Raw genomic sequence first — 20,500 nt, forward strand, 5'->3', positions numbered from 1 at the left:
CTTCTCTTTTGTAGCTATGTACAACTTCAGGGGCACAACTCCAGGCAATTTTCTGGCTTTTGAAATAAAGTATTTAGGGGACGTGATACATTTTTCTAGTTTGCACAAAGTCATCTTGTGGGCTAGTTGGCAGGGCTGCAGGCTCACAACTCTCTTCCTCCATGGGCCTGCCCTCCAGCCATCTCCCTGTTGCCTCTTCTTTAAGTGAGGTTCATACACGCCTGCTCGTGCCTGCGCACCACTCAGACTGCACGGCTTTGTCTTGTTCATTGTTCAGTTCCCAGAATGTAGAACAGTGTCTGGAATGTATCAGGAGCTCAAAAAATAAATACTTGTTGAATGGATGAATGAATGAAAGAATGGGTAGCATGGCTATGCTTCTTCACACCACTGGACTAAAGTCCTGGTGTTCTATATATAGTGAGTGCTCATTAAATATGGATGATAATAACTTGAAACACCTGGGGTTGCTGTGAGGCTTGAGTCGGGTAATGGATGCCTGTGCATGTGCCTGGTGAGCTGTCTACGGAGAGCTTCACTCTTGCTCTGATTGCTGAGAAGTTAACTGTCAGAGATAGGAGTTTGCATTTCATTTGTCGGCTTATCCTATAATTAATTCTGACTTCCTCATCTGTACCGTGTTCAGAGTTCAAGGTTTTGAGGATGCGGCAGTGAACAGACAAAACCCCTATCTTCCTGGGGCTCAAGCATTCTCAGAAGATCAAGTTTCTTTCCTTTTATTTTTTCTTTCCTGCTTTGCTCCAATTTCACTAGAGTGTGGTTAGTGGAAGGAGCTATCTAACACAGAAGAGGGGTGGTGTAGAGTGTTGGCTAGAATAGTGAGCGTGGGCTGTCCTGCCAGGGTAATGGCATTTTCAAATCCCAGCTGCCTCACTCGAATCTGATTGAATGGGGACATTACCTTGCCTGTGTAAACCACATTTGTCTCTTCAGTGAAACCCAGGAACTAACTGAATCTACTTTGCTGGGGTGTCGTGTGGATAATTTACGGAAAGCACTTGGCATAGCACCCAGTGAGAGTTAAGTGCTCAGGAAGTGCTGCTTGTAGAGCATTTTGGGAGAGGCTGAGGGAGGAACAACTCCCAGGAAAGAGAGTTTCAGATCTCAGCAGAAGGAGGAAGGAGATTTCGCAGAGTGGTCCTGGCTGTAGGTGGATTTGTTCACAAGAGGCTGATGACGACAAAAGGAAATTGTGGCAGGGGCTGGGGCCGGAAAGATGAGTCAAGGAGGCCTGAGAATACGGGGTGGGGGTGGCCTTGGGAAGATTTATGTTTGAGAAGATAATTTCTGAGTCCCAGGGGTGAAGGAAGATAGGATTAGAGGATGGGCTAGAGGCTGAGGATGTGAAGGAGGAGAGGTCTGCTAGAAGAAGGTGGGCCTAAGTTTACTGAGCACACACCTCGAGTGGCTTTGGACACGCTAAGGTGGATATGGAGCTGGCTGAGGAGAGTTGAAAAATTGAGCTTCATAGAATGGAATGAATTGGGAGTTTCTGGAGGGACTTGGGGACTCGAGTTGGAGGCGGTTGTGATGAGAAGGGATAGAAAAGGGAAGAGAGGAGCCCGCATTTAGCAGGAGGCTGAGGTCTCAAAGTGATCCAGGGTGGCTGAAATGACTCAAGAACAAGGACAATTAAATCCAGGTTTCAAGTTGATAGCTCTATGTTGTAGCCATGTAACCCCTCTGCTATGCAGACTCCCAGGCCTATTGGGATGTTGGCAATATCCTAGTTTTCATGAGTGGTTTAGAGAAAGCTTGAGAGGATTGATTAAGGTAATCTCTTTGGAAGGTATTTTCATTCACCTCAGAATAAGCGAACACACACACACACACACACACACACACACACACACACACACACACACACAATTCCGTGAAACAATACTCATCCTTACTTTGTGTGATAAAGTAAAACCATAAAGTTAAATATAAAGTATGGTATTATCAACACTTAAATGCAACATGGAATCAGTTTCAAATAAATAAGAATGCTATGGTTTCAAATAAATGAAGATGATATGACAGTTGAGCTTACCTGTTCATCCTTTCTAAGACACATGTGGACAAACCTTCAAATTAAGTCCAAGAATCAACATTTTGCTCAATGTTATTAGTTTTTAACGTCCAGATTCAGCAATTGAATTTGTACACATGCCTCTGGGTTTTTCACCTGTTCATTCTTTTGTCTTCTAATAATAAAGTAATATATTTGAAGGACAAAGTTTTATTGTCTTTCAAATGTTTTAATGAGTAGGTAACAATTGTTGTAACACTAAAAAAATTTCTGCCTGATAGCATCCTTTCTGAAAAAGACCTTGCAAATTTGTAACCAAAAGTTAATTGAAAGCCTCTATAATTTTGCTGACAGGGGAAATGCAAATTATGATAATATAAAATAAAAGTGCACCAAATTAACCCTCCCATTATGGTGATGGTCAAATTGACCATCATAAGCTGAGAAATAGAATGAGATGTCATTGAGCAGAAGAGCAAATGACCCCTTCCTTGCCATTGTGTTCATTCATCATACACCTACCACTTTCTCTCTCAGATGTCTGGGAGCAATTGGCTACAGTACTTGTTGTAATATTTCCATTGTCAGGATTCCTCCTATGAACCTCGATATTTTTCTAGTTAATTAAAAAGAATTCTGGCTGTGACCTCCTACATTGATTATATGATCCATCAATGGACACAGGATGCAGTTTGAAAAACACTCCATTAAGGAAAGGGATTGAATTTTCTCATTGGGTCCATGACATTGTGGAGATAAATTAATATTTGTGACTTGTAGAACCAAGAGTGGGAACTATGGGAAGTTTAGTGGAGCCACACAATTAGTGACAGAGATGACTGTGAGACCTTGGACCCCTTGAGAAATCTCAAGAACCTTTGGCAGGGCATTGGTGTTTCTCCCGGATGTGGATGGACATTTGAGCTGATCTTTATCGTAAGGGACACAGTGGTCCGGATTGCCATTCCCTTGACCACCGTAGCAGGAGAGTAAAGTGGTCAAGCGTATGAACTTTGGCGCAGGATTGCTGGGTTTGAATCTTGGTTCTACCACTTACCAGCTGTGTGCAGGTCGCTTAAACCTTTGGGGGCAGTTTTTTCATTTGTAAAATGGGAATGATAATAGTATTGAGCTCAGAGGATTATTGTGAGGATTAAATGAGTTACTACATGTTATACATGTAAAAATATTAGACTAGTGTTTGGAATGTGATATGTATTCATTGAAAATTAGCTTTTTTAAAGAAAAAATTATCAAGGGAAGTTGTACCCAGGCAGACTATAAAATTTAGAAGGAGCTTCTCAGGTTTGTTGCAACCTCTGTCTGAAGGTGGCCTCTCTGGATGAACGTTGCTTCCCAACATTAGGCTACTGAGAAACACTACAATTCCCCATGAGACCTATTACAGGCGTCCACCTACTATTGCAGGAATGTGTGTTCAGAGACTGCACATCAATGTCCAGGAGTTGAGGGAGTACCATTTCATCAAAGAGCTTGCTTGGTTCAAATCAGAGAAGGTCAATCAGCACTCCTCCACGAATAACATATGAGATCATGGAGGGTCTGTAGGGGACTTGTTGTGTGTAGTGGAAAAACAAAATCTTTTCTCTATGCTCAACACTTCACTTCTGACACCAGACGTGTGTGGGATTCTCTCACACGGACCACTTCTCTGACACCAGCTGGGGGTTCTACAATTCAATTCAATTCTGACACACACCTGGGGTTAGTGTCAGATCCTGCAAGTTAAGGGCTCAGTCCCACAAGACCGTTCCCACTTCAGATGCCAATCACAAGTACAGCTTGTCACCTGTTCTTCTGACTGACTGGCTATAAATCAGGGGTTTCCACTCTCTCCTCCTTGAGCTTCAAAATCTACGATGATGGCTCACAGAGCTCAGGGAAACACATTCACCACTGCATTATAAAGGATTTAATACAGGATGCAGATGGATAGGGATGAGCAAAGGATTTGGTAAAGGATGCAGATGGAGAGTACACAGGGCATTTGATAAAGGATGCAGAGGAAGAGGTACATAGGGCAAGTCGGGGAGGGTCCTGCACACAGGGGCTTCTGTCCTGGTAGAGTTGGGATGCACACCTCCTGGCACGTGGATGTCTTCATCAGCCCAGAAGCCCTCTGAACCCTGTTTTTTGGGTTTATATGGAGACTTCATTGGCCATTAGTGATTAACTCAACTTCCAGAGATTCTTCTCTCCTTAGAGGTGGGGTAGGAGTGAAGGGGTAGGTGGGGTTGAAAGTACCAACCTTCCAGTAACTGGCTATTTTCCCTGGCAGCCAGTCCCCATCCTGAGGCTATGCAGGATGACACCAGTCTTATCATTTGCATATAAAAGACACGTTACTTGGGAGATCCCAAGGATTTTAGGAGATATGTCCAGAAAATGTGTGTGTGTGCAGAGACCAAATATATATATTTCTTATTATGTCTTAGTTTTTTTATATATATATATATAGAGAGAGAGAGAGCGAGAGAGAGAGATGGAGTCTCACTATATTGCCTAGGCTGGTCTCAAACTCCTGGCCTCAAGCCATCCTTCAGCCTCAGCCTCCTTACAGGCATGAGCCACCATGTCAGCCTGTGTCTCATAGTTTTATATGTAGACTCACAGTAATGCATATGTTTAACTGCAAACCTGAAAAAGAGAACCTGAGGTTTCTGTTTTGTTTTCCAACACAGGAAGAAATTTAAATAGAGAAGGCAGGAGTTGCTGCTCTCCCAGGTGTCAACCTGAAATAATTGAGAAGATCAGAACCCAATTTTAAAGAATTTGTTCAAGTAAAAAGCTGTTCAAGTAAAAAGCCATCAGGGAAACACAGAATCCAGAGAAAGAGGGTCAGTACTCTGAAGTTGCAAGTTAAGGTCTTGTTTGTGTAGGCAGAAGACAATGAAATTTAGAAGGATAATAACATTTTCTACACAAGTCTGGTTTATGAGTTACAATTTAATTAGTTACTGTTTGCTTTCTTTTCCATAGAGCTTGTTTTCATTTCCCTTCCAATTTAGAAGAGTATATTTAACATTCCATCTTAAGGCAATGTGATAGTCATGAAGTTTTGTATGGAGAGGGAAAGAGGGAAGTTAATCTATAATGAAGATTAACAGTGAAGAGGGAAGGGGTCTATCTTCCTTGGTGGCCTTTGATCATTTACTACATTTTACAAAATAATGTAGGTAAGGAAGAAAGCTGATCTATAATCAGAGAAACTAAGGTCACAGCTGCCGGTCACGTGACTCAGGCCCCATGATCACATTCCTTTAAGGCTCAAAATAATTTAAAGTTCCAACGGCTTAGATTTTGAATTACTTATTTTCACACAGAAAATGGTGGAATGGGGCCGGGCGCGGTGGCTCACGCCTGTAATCCTAGCACTCTGGGAGGCGGAGGCGGGCAGATTGCTTGAGATCAGGAGTTCAAAACTAGCCTGAGCAAGAGCGAGACCCCGTCTCTACTATAAATAGAAAGAAATTAATTGGCCAACTAATACATATAGAAAAAATTAGCCGGGCATGGTGGCGGATGCCTGTAGTCCCAGCTACTCGGAAGGCTGAGGCAGGAGGATTGCTTGAGCCCAGGAGTTTGAGGTTGCTGTGAGCTAGGCTGACGCCACGGCACTCACTCTAGCCTGGGCAACAAAGTGTCTCTGTCTCCAAAAAAAAAAAAAAAAGAAAGAAAATGGTGGAATGAATTAGTTGGAATGTAGAATGAACAGGAAGCTGTAGCGAAGGTATGGGGAGACATTCTGGTAGAAGCAAGGGCATGAGAGGAAGCACAGATCTTGTGTGAGGCTGGAGGTGGTAAGTAGCTCAGGCCATGCTGGTGCAAGAGGAAGACCTGGGCAGAGGACGACAGGAGCAAGAGAGCTCAGAGGGTGCAGCCTGGTCGGCTCCCTGAGCCTCTGGAAGCACCTATGGATTTTGGACATGGGTGGGAGGAAGCCAATACAGACACTTCCCTGGCTCAGACTAGTAGGGAATTCACAGAGAGAAGGGAAAGTTGGAAACATTTGCTGAAGAGAGGGAGTTAATACAAGATAAATAAAAGGATTGAGGGCAGTGGCCAGGTGCCAGCTGAGACCTACACATTTTAGTAGCCCCAGTCAGAGAAGCTGTAAGACTTTCTGCAGCTGCACTAAGCTGTTTGGTGACAGAGGGGACAGAAGGCAGATTATGGGGTTGATCCAGGGTTGGTTCTGCAGGCTGGGGCTGGTGGAGGGACAGGGGATGTGAGTGCTGTGAGTGCATGTGAGGTTGCAGTTCAAGGAGGCTCAGCAGGAGAGGAGAGAAGCAATACCAGGGAGGGTCTTAATTTATTGAGAGAAAAAGGAAAGGGGAGTGAGGCAGAGTTGCAGTGAAAGGAGGTCGAGGAAGGAGTTGAAGATATTTGCAGTAGAGGAAAGACTTTCAGATTGTAAAGGCTGGGGTTTAATATACAAGACAAGTAGCTATGGGTAGGGTCAGGGTGTGCTCTGAGGTGGAGGTAGCTGAAGCTGAGGTAATTGAGGAAATGTGAGCCCTGGGACTTTGATATGTCACTGTGTGTTACCACCCACCCAGGTTGTATCGCCTGCTGCTCAAAAGGAAGCCACTACACAAAGACAGCAGGAGTTGCAGTAGAGAAAGAGTTAAATATCACAGGGCATCCAGTGAGGAGATGGGAGAAATTTCTCAAATCCATCTGCCCAAGGATTTGGGGGTAAGGTTTCTAAACATAGTTTGGCAGATAGATGGCTAGGGGATTGGGTCTGCTGATTGCCTGGGGACGAGCTCTCTAGCCCCAAGCTCACGGCCTGACTACACTAGTGTCCTCTCCCCATCCTGGCTCCCTTCCTCTTGTCTCCCAGGGAAGGGGGAGGGCCCCTCAGTTGCTCGCTCGCCCTCCATTACCTTTCTAGATTCGGCACATCATAAGCTCTGTCTATGTGCTCTTCCACTCAGGGCTTTCTCTTTTGATTTCCAAGAATCCAAGTTGGAAGTAAGAATCTGACTAGTCAATTACCTGTTTCCTTGTTTCTGTGTCTCTCTGGCTCAAGGACGTATAGACGCCCACGACCGACTAGGGAAAGAGGCTCTTTCCAATCTTGTTGTGGCATAGACTTGACGTTCTGCTCCACTCAGGGACATCTGCTCCCTGCACAGTCAGCGAGTGAGGGAAGAAAGAAAAAGCTTCGAGATTAATACCTCAGGCTCACATCTCGATACGAGCGTGTGGCTCATGAACCGACTTCAAAGGGCTGCGCTGGAACAGGCCCTCAGCACAGGCGCTTTGAGAGAAGGGACCTTACCGGCCAGCTGCTATCTTCATCAGGATTCTTTTGGTTACAAGTGTCAAAAGCTCCTTGGGGAGTATTTTTTAAAAAGATACAAGAGTATCTCCCTGTAGTCAGGGTCAGAGGAGCAGCCAGCCCCAGGCAGGGCCTGGCAGAAGGAATTGGAAGGTTCTTGTTGTGTGTCCTCTTTTGTTCTGCAGACTGACTTCTTTGCTCCTCTGCTACTTGGCAGAACGTGGCTACCACAAAGCCCTCAAACTTGTACCATGCAGGGTCGGCCACGTGGATGCTGTCCACTACTGTCCATTCCCAAGCCCCGATTCCTAGGGTGGAGTCTCTGATGGCTTTGTTTGGATGAGGCATCTGTCCCTGTTTGGCCATCTGTGGTTGGAGCAAAATGAGGGCTGGGAGAGTGTTAGGACAATACACAATGGTTATAGATGGGCCGTGTCTGTGAGTGGGGACATATTGGGCAGACCATCCCCAAAGACAGAGGGATCGCTGGGCACAGGGCATGCTACAGTCACCGTGTCCAGCTGCATTCTCCCGCTTGGAGCCCCCATGACAACACTCTGCCATGTAGTGGTCTGGCCTGTGAAAGCCAGTGATGGCAGACGCTGAGCTGAAGACTGTCTCCTTGTAAGTTCCAACTGTGGCCCTAGTTCAACCCCTAAGGCCATCTAAAATAAATACAGCCCATTTTCCCACGAATAAGCCCTTCTAGTATTAGAAGAATTTGAAGATGTATCTTCTACAGAGAACTCTGGTCAAGTCCTTGAAACTTTCCTCGTGGAATGTAGTTCAGGCCCCTTTGCCATCCTGACTACTTTCCTCTGAATGAACTCCTGATTCATCTTCTTTCTTTTAAAGCATGGCTTCCTGGGGTAGATGCAGTAATCCCCTGTGTGTGGCCTGGTGTGGCACAGGGCAGTGTGGAATGCATGTCCCTCATTCTAGAAACTGCAGTGCATACAGTCTACGATGGCACCAGGTTAGATAATGGCCCTTTGTACAGCTCAGAGGGTGCCACAGCAGTGTTTAAAATCAGATTGCATGGGTTCTAATCCTGGCTCCAATAGTTACTCATTAGGGATTGCGGAAAAACACTTTAAGAACTTTTGGAGTCTCAGTTTCCTCCTCTGCAAACTTAGAATACTAAGGACCTTAACTTCATAAGGTCACATATTTGTTTTACATAGGGATTAAGTTATTTAATACAAGGAAAACACTTATCACAGTGCGGGTAGCTAGTGCAAGTTGGACAAGAGTTGTCCATTAGTGCCATAATTATTAGCGATGTCCAAGTACCAGTGTTGACTAAACCCGGGTGTGTTTCTTACATGATGTTCTTTGTCAGGCATCTGGATTTGCCCATGTGGAATCTTCAATGTAGGGCTCTTTTCTTGTTAAATTCCATCTTGTTAGATAATCTCCATTATCCTAACTCTATCCTGCTGATTTCAGGATAGAGGCATGGAGGCAGTCTGTTCATGGAGGCAGTGTCTTTCCCAAATTTGCACCCTGCCCAAAGTTTAGGGAATTTTAGCACCAAGACGAGGGCAGTGTATGTTTTCCCTTTTTCTTCCTGAGAGTTGGTGATGGGAATGCAGAGTGTGAATGGGGAACACACAGCTCTACAAACTCTGCAGTGTAGAGTGGCAGTTACGGGCTCCAGGGCTGGGGTCAGTGGCCCTAGGCTCAAGCCGCTACTTACCAGCTATGCGATGTGACATCAGTTAATGGAACTCTCTAGGCCTCGATTTCCTCATCTGTCGTAGGTGAACACTAATGGAATCTACCTGAGGGTTGTGGTGCAGTGTTAATGAGCCCTCAGTAAATATGAGCTGTTATATTGACATTGCTACTGTTGTTGTTCTCGGTGGTCCTGACTATGATCAAGTACCCCTGACATTGAGGACAGCAGGGGTTTGCAAGAAGCCCTGGTGTCTGGGTAGCACTAATGCAGTCCTGGGGGGGAAAGAGAATGGGCTGGAACAAGAGCTGGAGGGTATGATGGCCGGGAGGGCCAGGTAACAGTAATAGCAGCAAAGCCGATCCAGCTCGCACAAGTGACCCTTTGTTCAGGCCTGTGCTGGTATGTTCTCCTCAGACACTGAGGCTATTGTAGCACAGGCCTCCCGAGCGGCGATGCCGTCCCCAGCTGCCAGGGTCAGGCATGTGGAGCCAGCCTCCCCAGCTGTGGTCTGGCCAGCTCCCAGCTCATCTGTGTGTTGGGTGCTCAACTGAGGAAGGACCAGAGGGCCAGGGTGTGGGGAACCATGGAGGTTGGATCTTAGTGTGGCGGACACCAAGAAATAGAAAACAGGCACATAGTTTTAAAAGCTCTTGCCTTAAAGCTTGGGGTTGGGAGCCCCCAAAGGTGGTGGTAATAAAACGATGGTGGTGAATTGCAAAGGCAGCGGCTGGGCAGAAGCTTAGGCTTCTGAAAAGTATTTTTGCATGATGGACATAAAGTTTGTTGTAGGCTTCTGTGCACATTAAATATTAATCAAGCCATTGAGATTTTTATATAATTAAAGTCATTTATAGGGATCAAAGAAGCCTTGACTGGGGAGGCTTTAAAATATAGAGGCTTTTGGCAGGCACATTCCGGAGATCTTGTAGATACATAAAATGAAGCTTGTTTTGTCCGGGCTTAGCAACAATGAAACTGAAGAAAAATCAAGGAGGAGCAAACCAGGTTGTTGGCGTCTGTCTGGTGCCAGTTCATCCTGGTGTGCCTGGATGGTATGTGGCTGAACACTGCCTCAACCCTCCCCTTTGCTCTGATGTGGCTTGGGGGCGGGGGACTGCACCTCCAAACCCGACTGTGCCCCAGGCCCATTCTCTGCTTTGAGACCTGCCGCTGTGCTCTGTCCAGGAAGCAGAGGCTGCCAGACCAACTGAGGCCTTCGGGGACAGAGCAGAAACCCCGTCCCGGGGCCACGGCACCAGAGGCCCTCTGTTTAAAAAGGAAAAAAAATTAAAAGAAGGACACTGAGTTCTGCTGCTGGGGTCCAGGGCCACTTTGCAACTTTGCTGAGGTTTCACTTTGCTCTGTGGTGACATCTTCTTTTTAGCATGTTCCAGAAACCAGGTTTCCTGCTGGCTGCCGGGTTCCTGGCACTGCCTCCTGTTCTTGGGTGGCCAAGCTGCACCTGGAGAGAACCCCTTCCTTCCCTCCTGTTCAAAGCCTCTTACTGGAGCATGAAACAGTTCATTTTCCCCACGTCTAACATGTGGGAGCTCTGCCCTCTAGCTCATTTTCCTTTACATCTCGCAGTGAGAATGCTGCAGATCAGGCCCTTGGTGTCACTTACATGGGTTATTATTACAGCAAATTCCCAACTGGATGCTCTCGCTTTTTTCGCCAATCCATTCTTCACACCCAAATTATTTTTCTTGCACAAATCTGATCATGACATTCCGTGCACAAAAAATCCAAAATGGTTTCCCACTGCCTACAGCATAACGTTAAATTCTTGGATGTGATTTTCACCAGCTTCCTGGTGAGACTACTATGAGACTACATTCTCGTTTTCCCACTTCCTCCCTCTCTCTTCCCATTCTGTTTTGTCCCAACTGTGTCATGCAAGTTGTAAAACCCGGAATGTATCTTCGTGCTTTGCTTCGTGCTTTTGCTTCTACTAGTCTCTCTGCTCTTCTTTTCCCATCACAATTGTGCTCATCCTTCCAACGATCTCAAACGCCTTCTCTTCTGTGAAGTCTGCTCACACACCCTCAAAGTGTTAATAGAACTAATGGACCAGTCTCTTTGCCCGCATGGAACTTTGATCCTACCTCTATTTGAGCGCTTGTGTTCTCCTGCTTTGCGTTAGAGTTTGTTGTTTGCAGCATGCTCCCTTCCCTTCCCCCACTGTCGTGTCCTTTGAGTTCGGACTTTGTCTCATTCACAGGATTATCTATCAGAATACTTTGCTTGCATATAGTAGGTGCTTAATAACTGCGTGTTGAACTGAATGGAATGGAAGGAAATCTGCTTCCTTTCGATACAAATGACTTTGGTTTTCTATATTTTGAAATCACACTAAGGGTGCAGACTCTCCAGGTTATTACATGAAATACACTCTCATTGTTGGAGTTTTGAAGTGGCTGGTTTTTCATATCCATCTTCTGTTCAGTTGTTGAACTTAATGAGAAACAGACACACAAGTCAGATTGAAATCAAACTATGACATTTATCCCTGACATCACAGGATTGGAAAATGCTGTTGGGACCTAAGGCCATGATAGGCAACATGCTTCTTCCCCATCTTGAGCTGAACTTGTCCATCCAGGTAGGGCTGGAGCAGCTGGGCACCGGCAGGCCATGGCCTCCGGCCCCATGTAGGGCAGAGTCTATCCTGGTGCTTGTTGCCTGCAGCAGGGAAGAACAAATGTGCCCTGCAGACAGCTTGGTCTCAACTCAAAAGCAAAAAGGAACCCAGGCTGAGCCATACATATTCTACCCTCATTTTCCTGTTTTAATAATCAGATAAATCACTTCTTAGAGGTAATCGTTACTCACTATTTAATATATCTTTCCAGACCTTTTCCTTTACATTAATATATTTATGTAATATAGGTCCATATACAAGCATAGACTATATTTTGCATACTTTGAGTTGTCCTATAGTTTTTGCAACACACTTTTTACTCATAGTGATATATCTTAGACAATGTTTTCTTTTCATCACATATAGCTATTGCTGTATTGTAAAGTATTATCACTTTTTCTGGGTATCAAATTCTGGAATGACAGTTATTTTCTCTCATTGTGTTGACAATATTATTAAAGTGACTTCTGGTGTACATTGTGGTCGTTGGAATTTCAGCAGTCAGTCCAACGGATATAAAGTAATCTATCTTTTGTCTTTCTCTTTTAACATAGTCTCTCTTTCTTTGTGTTCCACAGTTTGTCCTGATGTATATAGGTATAAATTTCTTTTTATTCATTCTGCTTCAGAAACTTTGAGTATCTTGAATCTAAAAATTAGTGTCTTTCAACACTATTGGGACATTCTTGGCTATTATCTTTTCAAATATTTCCTCTGCTATCTTTTCTCTCCTCTCTTGAAATGTCAATTAGATATATATGAAATCTGTTCTCAATATCTCTTATTAATTTGTTCATATTATCTACATGTTTTTTTAATTCTTCATTCTGGATAATTTTTTGAGGGGGTCTATCTTCCAGTTTTTTAATTGTCTTTTTTTGTTGAATCTATCCTGCTGTTAAATTTATCTATTGAGCTTTAATTGCTAATTACGATATTTTTCATGTTTAGCAATTTTGTTTGGTTCTGTACAAATCATACTGGTCTTTTTTATATTTCTTATTTATTATACATATTTTTCAAGCTTGTATTTCCTTTCATTGGTCATAGTAAGAGTAACTATTTTGTACTTTTTGACTGATAATTCCTATATCTAAATTCTTTCGGGGTCTGATTTTGTTGTCTGTTGTTTCAGTTGCTTCTCATCTTGGGGACAGGTTTTTCTTGTATGCTCAGTAAACTTTTATTGAGAAGGGCTTAGATATCTTGATTTATGTGTGTGTGTGTGTGTGTGTGTGTGTGTGTGTGTGTGAGAGAGAGAGAGAGAGAATTCTTGAGGCAGAAATGAAAGTGAATTCTTCCAGTGAGTATTTGTTTTTGCAGTGCAACTGAGGTCATTACCAGGTCAGAAGATTTTAAAATAAATATTCATTTTGAGATTTAAAAAAATTATAATTTATTTATTTATTTATTTTTGACAAATAAAAATTGTATATATTAATCACATATAACATGTTGTTCTGAAATATGTATATATTGTGGAATGGCTCATTATTTTTTAGAGCATCTCAGACACTGAATTTGGGCCATAAATTGGTATGAGGAAGAGCTTATGGGTGTAACTTACAGGATTTTTGTTTTTCTGCTTCTGAGAATATAGCCCTTTGGGGCCCTCACTTTATGGGCCTAGAATTCTCTCTTCCCGCACTTTTGGTAGGTCTTGGCATTCCTTAGACTGTCGAAATGAAGTCCAAGTGCTTAGGTTTGGCAAAGCCCTCAGGGTGAGAGCCAGCTTCTGTGTTCTGCTTCCCTGCCTAGATTCCACCTTCATTCATCATCTTTCCTTAGTATTTCTTAATTATTTTGCAGTTCTTTTTACCTTTAGGATGTTTTTAGTATTTTTTTCTAGCATTTTAATTGTTTTTAGTGGGAGAGTTGGTATAGGATACTAGCCATCTATGTTACCTTTCTGCAAAATGTTCAACTATTTTCTTCCTACTGAAAATTTGGTTCACCTCCCTAATTTTTTTTTACCATTACAGATCACGCTGCAGAGAACGTGTGTCTTTGTGCACACATGTGAGTATGTCTCTCAGGTAGATACTTATAATTGGAAGTGCTGGGTGGAAGAGTAGGTGTATTTTAATTTTGATACAAAAAGGCATTACTAATTTGTCATCCCCAAAATAGGGTACGAGAGTGCCCTTTTCATAACCTCTCACCAGCACTAGAGTTTCACACTTGAGAATTTGTGCCAACATGATGGATAAAAGTATATCTCATAGTTGTTTTAATTTTTTTTTTAGTGAGTTAAAGAAATTAGTCTTTAACCTCTTTATTGGCTATTGTACTTTTTCTTCTGTAAAACGCCTATAAATATTCCTTGCCCTATTTTTTTTTTTTTTTTTTTACAAACTGATTGTTGTTGTCTTACTGATTTGCAGGATCTCCTTGCATGGTCTGGATATTAACCTTTTGTCTTCATGTTTGTATTTAATAGTAATTTTTCCCCCAAATTTTCACATTAGCTTTTAACCTTTTTATAACACCTCTTACCCCACAACAGTTTTTAAATTTTATGTACTTAATATTTCAGGTTCATTCTTTATTGGCTTCTGAATTTTCCACTATTTTTCTCTAATAATTTTATGATTTTGTTTCTTATTTTTTTTTTTTTTTTTTTTTGAGACAGAGTCTCGCTTTGTTGTCCAGGCTAGAGTGAGTGCCGTGGCGTCAGCCTAGCTCACAGCAACCTCAAACTCCTGGGCTCCAGTGATCCTTCTGCCTCAGCCTCCCGAGTAGCTGGGACTACAGGCATGCGCCACCATGCCCGGCTAATTTTATATATATATATCAGTTGGCCAATTAATTTCTTTCTATTTATAGTAGAGACGGGGTCTCGCTCTTGCTCAGGCTGGTTTTGAACTCCTGACCTTGAGCAATCCGCCCGCCTCGGCCTCCCAAGAGCTAGGATTACAGGCGTGAGCCACAGCGCCCGGCCTGTTTCTTATTTTTAACTTTTATTATATTTAGGTTTAATTTGTGTAAATGCTATGACATAAGGATAGAAGGTTTTTAAATGAATAGTGATGTACCATTTTTATTTCACCAAAAATTTGAAAAAACAGGAACAGCAGCAGCCCTTTATTATATACTAAATTTCCATCTGTGCATTAGATTGTGTCTGAATGCTCTAGACTTTTTCTTTGATCTATTTGTCTATTCTTGCTTCAACCTCCCATACATGTTGATCATGTATCTAGCTCCTTTGATGAATCCATTATTAATTTTCATTAAAAAATTATCTGGGGATGTCTTAGAAGATATCATATCCACTATAAATAATGACATTTTGTGTGTATGGGTGTGTATGTGTATATAATAATTTTTTTCCCAAATACCACATTTGGATTATATAAAGAGCTAAAAGAAGAGGGTAAAGTTAAGACTGACACTAATTTACCTGACCTAGAAACTACTCACCGGACCTTACCTAACATCCCCCAAATAATATTGCCTGAACTCCCATGTCTTGACCTGGTTCTGGCTCTTTGACTCATCTATTCCCTCTTTTTTTTCAAGTTTACCATAGATCAGATGTTGATCTGATCCTTTGGTACTTTTGACTCTTGCAAATGATATCTTGTTTCCTTTTCTTGTCTTACTGCATTGGCTAGAATCTCCAGTACAATGATGATAGCAGACATCTTTGTATTCTATCTGACTTTAATGGGAATGCTCTTAATATAAGGTTTGTTAGAATCTTCTGATAGCTTTCTGATGCTAAGTAAGTTTGTTTCTAGTCTTAGCTTGCTAAGGTGTTTTTCTCCCCTAGATCAAATTAGAAGCTCATTTTCTCCGATATTCCTTGTTTTTATGGATTTTCTTCTTTAACCTTGTAATATGTTTAACTAAATTAATAGATACATTAATACTTAGACATCCTTGCATAATTAGGATAAACTCAATTTGATCATGAGGCATATTTAAAACATTTACTACTGCATTCCATTTGCTGTTTTTTTGTTTATAACTTTTGAAATCATTTTCCTAAATGAGATTGGCCAATAGTTTCCTTCCTTTTTCATCTTGTTGTCTATGTTATGCCAGCCTCACATCATGAGATGAACAGGCCACCTGCTATGTTTTGTGTTACTTTAAATAACACAGAGTCTGTGTGCTTGGTAGAAGTTGCCATTAAAATCATTTAAGCTTATTATCATTTTCAGAATAAATCTCTGACAATCTAAAAAAATGATTAAATGATTATAGGTCCACCAAGTTTATCCTACCTCTTCCTGAGTAATACATATTCATAGAAAAGCATACAATTCATGTGAACTTTCAAATTTATTTATAAATTTGTATAACATATTTCTCATATTTTTAAAGGCCTTTTCTGTATCTATAGTTAGGTTCTTATGCTAATTCTAACATTGTTTGTCTTCTTTTTTTCTTACAGCAGAGACAAATGAAATAAAGAATAGAAAAACAATAGAAAATAATTGATGAAACCAAAAGTTAGTTCTTTGAAAAGTTCAACAAAACTGACAAATCTTTAGCTAGATGAATAAAATGGGGTGGGGGGAGAGGGAGAGAGAGAGGAAGAGAGAGAGAGAGAGATAGACAGAACAGACTCAAATAAAATCAGATTTGAAAGTGGGACATCACTACTAATTCTATAGAAATAAAAAAGGATTATAAAAAAGTACTATAAGATGAAATGGACAAATCCCTAGAAACACAAAACCTACCAAGACTAACACAAAGAAATAGACAATCTGAATAGACCTTGCCTCAGGCTGTTCCTGCTGTTATAACAAAGTACCCGAGACTGGGTAATTTATAAAGAATAGAAATTTATTTCTCACATTTCTGGAGGCTGGAAGTCTAAGATCAAGAGTGTGGCCGGGTTAGTGTCTGGTGAGGGGCTGATCTCTGCTTCCAAGAGGGCATCTTCTTGCTACATCCTCACATGGTGGAAGGTGGAAGGACAAAAGGGCTTATTTACCTCCATCTGGCACTTTTATAAGGCACTAATCCCATCCATGAAGGCAGAGCCCTACTGGACTAATCACCTTCTGAAGGATCAACTTTTTAATGTTGTTGCAGGGGAAATTAAGTTACAAGATGAAGTTTTGGTTGGGGGGAGGACACAAACATTTAAAACATAGCAGACCTCTAACTAGTAAGGAGATTTAATCAATCATCAATACTCTCCCAGCAAAGACATGCCCTGGATGCCTTTGTAGGTGAATTCTACCAAATATTTTTAAAAGAACTAATACCAATATTTCTGAAACTTTTCCAGAAAGTTGTAGAGGAAGGAACACTTTTTAACTCATTATATGAGGTTAGCTTGATAGCAAGGCTAGACGATGACATCACAAGAAAAGAAAACTAAGGGACAATATCCATGATAAACATAGATGCAAAAATCCTCAACAAAATACTAACAAACCAGATTTGACAGCCCATTGAAAGGCTCATACATCATTACCAAGTGTGATTTATTCCTGGAATTTAAAGATGGCTCAACATACAAAAATCAATCAATGTAATACATCACATTAACAGAATTAAGGAAAAAACCTACACGATCACCTCAATTATACAGAAAAAGCATTTAACAAAAATTCAAAACCCTCTCATAATAAAAACACTTAATATGTATATACATGTTGTATACAGAAAACAGGAGAAAGCTGTCATCTTAGAGAAAAAATGAATCAGTAAATCCTTATATATAAACTGACAAGAAAAGACTTAATAACATTAGAGTTAAACTGAAACTTATCAACTTGAGTTTATAATGTTAAGATAGTTTTCACTATGTCACTAATGTAGCTTGGGCAGTTTTTGGTGTAACTGTCTATTGACAATAATAAAACAAAACCCTGGAATAGGCAGTGGGTGCTAATCTCCACCACTGTTTTTCAATGTCCAAGGGCTCTATGCCCTATCTCGCGAAATCTGGGAAATGGAGAAAAACTTTTGCCAGGCCCTGAGTAAAGCCTTTTATTTGGGACCCTTGATTGCTTGCTCTTTTATCATGTGCCTTTGTATTATAAGAAAGTTGTAATGGGATTTTGCTATGGCCAGAGTTCACAATGGATTTCCCCTTGGGTGGTGTTTTTAAGTAAATTTCACCATGGGTCTATAATCTGCTTGCTGGAATTATAACCTGGAAATCCCCTGCAGGGCTTGGCATCAGGCTCCTGGCATTCCTTGTAAGGGCATTCCTGCCTTTAAGCACTATGCAAGCGACCCCAGCTCTGGGTCCTGGGACTGTTTGCATAACCAGTGTTTCCAAGGTTTAGGCAGAGGGCTGAAATCAATAAGGACAATATCTAAATATCATTTAAGCATTACATATGATAATGAATAAAGGGTTGTAAAACCCATTGATCAGTCTGTCTTTTGGTGTTCTGAATTTCATTTCATTTGATTCATCTCAAAGAATCAAAGTATAAGCCATCCTGGAGACAGTAAAATTCTGAAATTTGGTCAACTGTAAAACATACACTAACTCATTCAGATGGACCTATAAATGCTCCTGGTTTCTTTGCTTACAAGTCACTGGAGTATGAAATTTTTCATTTTGCTCAGATCAGATCTGTCCAAGGTGACTTGAATTTCTAGAGTTGTAGAAGGCTAATCAAAATACTGGCTCAGTACACATCATAGACAATTCATTTAGAGAGCTGGTCTTTATGCATATCTGAAAAATATCTTCATTTTGTCCTCCTATCAAGTTAGTTTGGCTGAATATAGGATTCTAGATGTAAAATTGTTTTATATTGGAAAGTTAGTATTTTTCTCCTTTGTCTTTAGCCACTCAATGAGAAATTTTATTAGGATAAGCCTAGGCATGGTCCTTTGTCATTAATAGTCTAGGGCACTTGGAAATTCCTCTCTAGGACTATGGGATATTATCCTCTATTAAAAAAGAATACTTTCCACTCTCATATTTTAAAAAAATCTTAGGTTTGGACCTCATGCAGTTGTCCTCCATATCTCTTACTTTTTCTCTCATGTTTTTTTCTTCTTTACCTTTTTGCCCTAGTTATGAATGATTCCCTTGACATTCTTCACAATAGTAACTTGGTTTTCAGTCATATTATTCTATTATATTCTTCACACAGGTAGAGATTTTATCTCAGCAGTGATTTTTTTTTTTTTTGAGACAATGTCTTCCTCTGCCATTTGGACTAGCGTGCAGGGGTGTGATCATAGCTTGCTGCAACCTCAAACTCCTGGGTTCAATTGATCCTTCTGCCTTAGCCTCCTGAGTAGATGGGACTATGGATGGGCACGCTTCACCATGCCCAGCTAATTTTTCTATTTTTTGTAGAGATGAGGTCTCGCTCTTATTCAGGCTGGTCTCCAACTCCTAGCTGCAAGTGATCCTCCCGCCTTGGCCTCTCAAAATGCTAGGATTATAGGAGCGAGCCACCATGCCTGGCCACAGGAATGGTATTTTGACTGCAGCTAGGTGAATGGACTTCAGAGTGTTCCACTGGGGAGAAGGAGACCAGTGAGAGCTTTTGCAGTAGCACACACGGGAGATGATGGTGACTTATGCTGGGGAAATAGATAGAAGTAGATGGGTTCGAGAAAATTAGTAATTGGAATACATAGGACATGGGGATTGGATTTAGCATTTGAAGAAGAGGGAAGAGACAGGATGATGCTCAGGTTTAGACTTTGGCAGCCGGATAACTATGATACCACAGCTCAGGAGTAGGAGCAGCTTTAGGGGCAGATATGAGTTCAAGTGTGGACATAGTTGAGTTTTAGAGGCCTCTGAGTCATATGGATGGTGATATCTAGCAGACAGTTGGGTTTATGGGTTTAGAACTCAGCAAAGATATCTGGGACAGAGTTATGACTTATGGACTTAGTACCATGTAGATGAGAATTAAAGCCATGGAGCTAATAATATTAATATTACTAAGGGAGAATGCATAGAATGGGAAGCCATGCTTTAGGGACAGGTAGAGAAAGAGGGGTCTACAAAGAAGCAGGGAGGGAGAAAAGAGCATATTAGTTTTCTATAGTTGCTATAGTACTTTACCACAAATTTGTCATTTTACAACAATACCTATTACCTCAGTTTCTGTAGATCAGGAGTCTGGGCACAGCATGACTTAGCTCATTCTTAGCTTAGAGTTTCACACTGAAATCTAAGTGTTGGCAGGGCTGCGGTCCTTGCTGGAAGCTCTAGGGGCGAATCCATTTCCCGGCTTATTCAGGTTATTGACAGATGTCCTTGCTGGCAAGGAGTTGTCCCCAACTTCTAGAGGTGATTCACACTCCCTGGCTCTTAGCTCCCTGCAAAGCCAGCAATGGTAGCACCAGTCCTTTCTACGTGTGAGTCTCCCCTGCCACAGCTCTGACTCCTACCTTCCCCTTCTGCTCTTAGGAGCAGACGTGATCACATGGGCCCACCTGCATAACCCAGGCTGCTCTCCCCATTTTAGAGTCAGCAACCTTAATTCCATCTGCAAAGTCCCCTCACAGCAGTAACTAGATTAGTGTTTGATTGAATAATTGGGAGATGGGAATTTGGGGAGGGGGACGTGTTTAGAATCCTGCCTACCACAGAAAGATGAAAGAACAACCAGAGGAGTGTGGTGTTGTGGAAACTAAAGGGATGGTGTTTCCAAAGAGAGGGAGCAGTCAACAGTGTCAAAGCCTACACAGGGGTCAGAAAGATAAGCACTGGGAAATATCCACTGGGTTAATCGAGAACAGTTACAGTAACACTGGGGCATGGGAGTGGGGCATACGCCTAATCACAGTGGGTGTCTGGGGCATTTAGAAGCAAGGAAGCAGAGTCTATGAACACAGGCAACTCTTTAGAGGAGTGTGTCTGTGAAGAGGAGAGATTAA

This window comes from Microcebus murinus, chromosome 7, assembly GCF_040939455.1.
Source record: "Microcebus murinus isolate Inina chromosome 7, M.murinus_Inina_mat1.0, whole genome shotgun sequence".
NCBI lineage: Eukaryota > Metazoa > Chordata > Mammalia > Primates > Cheirogaleidae > Microcebus > Microcebus murinus.